The following is a 7,447-nucleotide window of genomic DNA, read 5'->3' on the forward strand; positions in this document are numbered from 1 at the left end:
CTGTAATGTAATGAATCTTGATCCCGATCGAGCTGTAGCAAGCTTCTGACTATGAGAATTTGCGATATAACTTCACTTAGATATGCCTGAATTATTAAGTTGATCAGGTGCGTATCATGTACTCGTATTTGAATTTCGATTTGGATTGAATTATAAGGGTATAAGTGATGCAATTTTGAAGGAGTGTTATGACTATAAATGTGATTTTTGTATGTGGCTATGGAACTGGAAGTTGAATGGTCGATAAGCATGTTGTGTTTGTATTCAAGTAATGTAAATGATATACTAATGTGTATTGCTATATGTGTATATGTACATGAGAATTGAGAGTGATGTATCCGGGCTAAGTCCCGAAGAGCATTCGTGCTAGTGATGTATCCGGGCTAAGTCCCGAAGAGCATTCGTGCTAGTGATGTATCCGTGCTAAGTCCCGAAGAGCATTCGTGCTAGTGATGTATCCGGGCTAAGTCTCGAAGAGCATTCGTGCTAGTGATGTATCCGGGCTAAGTCTCGAAGAGCATCCGTGCTAGTGATGTATCCGGACTAAGTTTCGAAGAGCATTCATGCTAGTGATATATCCGTGCTAAACCCCGAAGAGCATTCGTGCTGGTGTTATATCTGGGCTAGGTCCCGAAGAGCAATCATGCTGGTGACGTGTATTCGGGCCTTCGTGCCTAGTAGGCTTCGTGCCGGTAATTTGAGCAAAGTTTAAGTGTTCATTACTATATGAATTCAAATTTAAATGAGATGATATGTTTAAAAGTGTACATACATGATGTTTATAGACTTGGTTAAGTCATTTCAATGTGTAATAACGAATGAATAAGAGCACTATGTGTGTGAATGATTAGAGGCACTGTGTGTGTGCGAATTCCTTTAACCGAGCACTATGAGTGCGAGATCGGTCAGTGGGCACTAAGTGTGTGAAGTGGAATTCATGTAAGACCTCGTCTGGGACGAAGGCATTGATTTGAGATAGTGTGTAAGACCATGTCTGGGACATGGCATCGGCTCGATATGTCAGAATATGTAAGACCATATCTAGGATATGGCATTGTAAGAGCTATATGTGCTTAATGAGTATCCATAATGATTTCGAATGATTCAACGGGTATATTTAAGATGATAAATAAAGTAAGATCAGAATAAGTGATACAGGTATGTACGGAAGGTATGTGAAAATCAAATGAAAGTAAAAAAATTGGTGAGTTCATATTATATTATGTTATGTATACTAAAGAAGTGAATACGTAAAAAGATGGTGGATATGTTGTTAAGAAGTAAATTCATGTTATAAATGTGTGACGGATTTAGTCTATGGAATGCTTGGTATATGAAGTCATATGTGCTATTGCTAAATGACCCCTATTTTTTTTTGTTAATCATATTCAAGAAATTATTTCGATTAAGTTCGACATTTGAAAGTCTGTAAGAATTTTTGAATGCTGATAATTTTGGATATATGGGTTATGTGCTAAAATAAACCCCATGCCGGTATACTATATGAGGCTTTATGCCAAATCGATTGTATACGGGTATCGTTAACAGTGATTGAATGTGCTAAATGAATTCAATGTTCAGGTATGTGGAAGTTGATTTCCTGTTGGAAATAGGTTAAGTTGAATAGTGAGATATGATGGAGTTATAAAGGATATTTATTGGGATGTTTGAGTATATGTGTACTTTCAGTCAGATTACAGCTTATACATGAATGAAAATGTGGGTTACAAATACGTGGGTTGATGATGTGAATTATACATGTTAATATGTGCTTAATATGTGTTTGAAATGCATTTGTGAATTAAATTAAGTGATTATTGCTTATGAAATCAAGAAAATGAGATGTATGTGTATACTTGTAGAAATGTTTATGTATTTGTTTTAAGATAAGAAAGTGATTTTATAGATCGATGTGAAAGCAGTAATGAATTACAATTGTCATTGATGAGCTAATGTTTATATGGACATAATTCAATAAGAGGACATTATCCTAACCTAGTCGCTACTAAAACTTTCGGGGACGAAAATCCCTAGGGGGAGAGTTGTGACAGCCCTATTCTGACCCTAGTCGGGAAGTGGTTTCGGGACCGCTAAACCGAGTTGCAGAAATAATTGAATATAATATTTTATGTCTAAAATATGTGACCATGCATGTGTGAAATTTGAATGCTTTGATTTTTGTCAATTTGAATGTGTTTCTAAATAAAAAGGACTTATATGAGAAGCTTTGAATATATGTGTGGCTTATTTAAGTGATTAATTATTGAATGATGCAAATAAGTGGGTTTGCATGCCAATTTGCCACTTTTAATGCTAGTGGCCGGCCAAGCTCATAAGTATGGGCATTATATGCATGGTTTAATATTATTATATTTATTAGTGGTGAGAAATATGTAATAAAAAAATGTATTAAATGAATTAAAGATGAATAAAAGAGTATGGGTAATAAAAATAATGTGTTAGTGGGAGGAGAAACCAAAGTTGGTTTATTCCTCCATTGCCGTAGCTAGGAAAGGGTGGAGAAGAAATTTCCTTTTGTTGTTAAAATTTTCGGCTAAGGAGATTGCTAGATTAAGGTATGTACAATGCTACTCTTGGAAATTCATGCATAAATTGAATGGTTAGTTTGAATTCTACCTATTTCATGGTTCAAATTTTTGTTATTTTGGAAGATTGAAATTCGGCCAAGGAGCTTGAAATTCTTAGTAGTTGTTTTGATGTCATTAGCATGGAAATTTATGTTGGATGTGTTGAATTTGCTAGTTGTTTTGGCTTGGAAGTTAAGGTTTAGTGTTTGATTATTTGATTGCCGAATGTGTGGATAGTTGAAGGAAAATTTGTTAAAATGCTTAGTAAATGGATATTTGGTTAATATTGTGTATATTAATTACTTAAAATATAAACTTTAAATGAGTACTAAAGGTTGTATATAAATTCGGCCTTGGGAGAAATGTTAGTATAAAAATTCTTGAAAGTTAAATAGGTGATTGCTTTAATGACCAAATGTGCCAAAGAATAATGCATGATCTAGTTGACCAATATGTGTTAAGGGAACATGAATAAATATATTTCGATGAGCTATACATTCGGTTATAGTATGAAATGCAATGTTAATACATAGTTGCTAGTATGTATTTGTGTGCTGGCCGAATTTGAACTTGAATAATGATTTGAGCACGATGTATTGTATTGAGATTATGCTTAAGTGAAATTGTGATGAAATTGATTGGTGATATACATGGTTAAATAATATGTAATGCATTAGTTAGTAAAATGTATGCCATTTATGTGTGGTATTAAGTATATAATCGGCCTCAACATAGACATGCATATTCGGCCATAGGAAGAAGATTGGTGTTGCATGTATTCGGTTAGAGGCAAGCATATTGATGCTTTTGTCTTGGCTTAGAAAATTCGGCCAAGGGGAATATTAGCTAAAATGTTGAGTTTGATTCATGATTCCATATATATATGTGACTCTAATGCCTAAAGTATATATGGGCTAAGTACCTTGAGGTTTTCTTTTGATGTTCGAATGAATTGTATTAAATTGCTTGATGTGATTAAAAATGCATATGACCATTGTGTAGTTGAGCTAGAAGGTGGCCATATGACCAATCAAACTCCTTGTCATATTCGGCCATAAGCTAGCATAATGAGACTTTAATAAGTTAAATTTGTTTGAATTAGCTCAAGAGCGTGCATATTCGGTAAAGGGATGGTATGCCCGAAGGAAGAGTGAAATAAAAATACGAACAACTATGTTATAATTTGATTGTTATCTGTTGACACTGCTTAAAACTTACTAAGCATTGTAATGCTTACTCCGTTTACTCTGTTTTATAGATCTCATTGCGAAGCTACAGGTTCGGGCATCATCAGCAACTCGTCACACTATCACTATCCACTGTTTGGTACTGCTACGTTTTGGATTATCTTATGGCATGTATAGAATAGACTAATGGCGGAAGAATATTTTTGGTTAATGTATATAAGCCATGCGAAAATGGCATCTTTTGAATGTTTACTTAGAGAAGTTTAAATTGTATCCCTGACTGTCTTTAGTACTTATCTAAAGGAATGTTCAAAAAAAAACTTACTGTTCTGATATGAGTTTCAAGACTGGTAACGCCCCTTTATCTATTCCGGCGACGGATACGGGATTTGGGTGTTACAGCATTATATTACGAAAAACACATTTTAACTGTCAGAAATCATTACACTATCATTTATCACTTTATGGCATGTATAGCTAGACTCACACGTGCTACGTTAGTCCTAGAATCGACTAAACCTGGCTCTGATACCACTAAATGTAACACCCCTATCCCGTAATCGTCACCGGAATAGGTGAGGGGCATTACCGGACTTGTAACTCATGCCAGATCAGTAAAATTTTGAACATTTTCTTGGATTAAATATCATTCAATTGGATAATTGCTAGACACAACCAGGGATAAAATTTAAAACTTATAAAAGTAAACATTCAAAAGATGTCATATTCGCATGGCTTATATACATTAACCAAAATATCCTCCCACTACTAGTCTATTCTATACATGCCATAAGATAATCCAAAACATAGCAGTACCAAGCAGTGGATAGTGATAGTGTGACAAGTTGCTGACGATCCTCGAGCAAAAAGGCCAAAATCAACAATCTATAAAACAGAGAAACATAACAACAGAGTAAGCTTTTGTAAGCTTAGTAAGTCTTAAGCAATTTAAAACCAGTAAACTCAAATATAACCAATTTGTTTATTTGATTCACATATAACATTTCATTTCATATCTATAGTTATCCTCACCGGACAAATCAAAATGTATATCCCCCAATATCCTATAGTATTTCTCCATAATCGAATACTCACATATTCATATGGCATTTTCATATTTGCTTTTCACTTTACAATCATGATTTAATTCTGATGGGTCTAACATGTACAAGTATTTATCACATACCTGACCAACCAAATTAAAAGTCGATCTTACGAATTCTCATATAACTTCCTTCTAGGTATACTACCCTTTTTGGCCGAATATACACAATTACGTAATACACAATAAGCAGATAAATTCTCACTTGATAGTGATCTCTTATAAACATAGGTACATTACATATTTTCACCTAACTTTTCACATTGACCAAATGCACAATAATCATAGAACAGTCTTATTGCTTTACTCACATATGCATCACATAACAACCTTGTGATTTAATCCAAATCAAGATTAAATATAATCTCAAAATACATACCTGACCAACTTAACGCATTGAACGTATTTATTACCAATTGTTACTGTGAAGTTGTATAATCTTATGCTTTACTCGAATCTTCAGCGAGACCTTTAGCTCGAATAATCCCCACACGTAGTCATCGGGTCTTACCCGGGCATAATCTCCACACGTAGCCATCAGGTCTTACCCGGAATATATTTCCAAGTTTCATGTACATTTAATCACATGTACAACATTCACATCGACTGTCATATTTGTAAGTCATTTGTCTCATCAAATATCTAAATATACACACCTTTCACATTTGGTCATTCGGCCACAATATATACACATCTCATACATATTTCACATTAGCCATTCGGCTTTACCACATATACATATCTCATACATATTTCACACTAGTCATTCGGCTTTACCACACATATATATATATTTATCTTGTACATCAATTTCAGCAATAGCTTATAAGCAACTCAATTAGTTTCATCAATGTTTACAACAAAATCACATATTCACTACAAGCTGTTTTCCTGAGCAACAGTCATTAAATTATTAGTAACTGGAGCTATGAAACTCCAAATAAAGTACTGTTAATTTTCCCTAAAAACAGACTCATATATCTTCTATCCATAAATTTTTCAGAATTTTTGGTTTGACCAATCAATACCAGAATTTTTCTTAAAATTTCCCCTATTTCACTGTTTGACTATAATGACCACTCTTCACTACGAATCAACTTTCTCATTGTACAGAATTCAAAATATGTTCTTGTTTATTTCATTTGAAACTAAACTCATTAAGGAGTCTAAGCATATAAATTTTATCTTATAACAATTTTTTTGTGTGATTTATAATGATTTTCTAAGAAAAACAGAGGATTTCGGAGTCATTCTGACACTGTCTCACACAACTTTAAATATCTCTTTATAAGAAATTCCTTTGCTTACACGGTTTCTTTTATAAGAAACTAGACTAATTAAGCTTTGATTACATATTTTATTCAGCCTATAATTCCACACCAACAATTTATGGTGATTTTCTAAAATCACGTTACGGCTGCTGTCCTAAGCAAATTATTACAATTTGCTCTTAAATTTCCAAGTCCAAACACTTATGTACTTACCATTTGAGTTTAAAACATATCATGGCCACATCACATCTTATTAAATCAACTCATTATGTCCTATTATGATTGAATTTACTCAACGTTCAATCACTTAAAACTTACCTCGGAAGTGGTCGACGACTAGATATCCACGGCTATTCGTTTACTTTCTCTTTTCCCCTATCCGACTTTGATCCTCTTTGCTCTTAAGCTTAAGTAAAACAATAGATTTTCTTAAGTACTTAACTAATATTATTCACTTAACAATCACATTTGGCAATCACATATCATTTAATCTATATCTAAAACAATAGATTTCAATATGTATCATATTTAATAAAACATGCCATGACTCGATTTCATGCTTATTTAATTTATATCTAATTCACATTCACAAGCAAAGAGTCACTTAATTTATCATGCTTTCTTATACATGAATTTAATCATATTGCCGAATGTCCTTATGTGTACATGGTACATACATAAGGCATATATATACCTATATATGACCATTACAATTTAAACATTTAATCATAATCGACAAGCTTTATTTCAACTATTTAAGGTGCAAACCAATTATGTTATTCATTAACATTTCGTCATATTAAATCTTTGATTAACCAATTTAACACATACCAAAATCCAATCATACATCTAACCTTTATCTCAATACCAAACCGAGTTATAAGATTATACATTACATTAAGCATATCATTAAACATACCTATTCAATTTAGCTAATTTCATAGCCGATTAATCACCTTACCCCACATTACTCAATGCCGAATATTAACCCAACATCACAAGCATAATCACCATGAAACTTACCTTAATACACATTTTATCCCATTGCCGAATACATATATATATCATCAAATAAATATTTATTCACATAACAACAATTCATTCATATCTCTATAAATGATCATAATCGGACATTATAAACAAATCAACTAGTTTAGCATTCAAATTCTTCTAACCATTCCTCAATCACTTACTCAATGAACAACAATCCAAGCACATCAAACCATAGTCGAATGTATCATTCTTCTTAAATTCAAAAATAAATGCATGGGCTAACTTCAAAATCTATTTAACAACTCA

This window comes from Gossypium hirsutum, chromosome A04 (assembly GCF_007990345.1).
Source record: "Gossypium hirsutum isolate 1008001.06 chromosome A04, Gossypium_hirsutum_v2.1, whole genome shotgun sequence".
In the NCBI taxonomy this organism is placed as follows: Eukaryota; Viridiplantae; Streptophyta; class Magnoliopsida; order Malvales; family Malvaceae; genus Gossypium; species Gossypium hirsutum.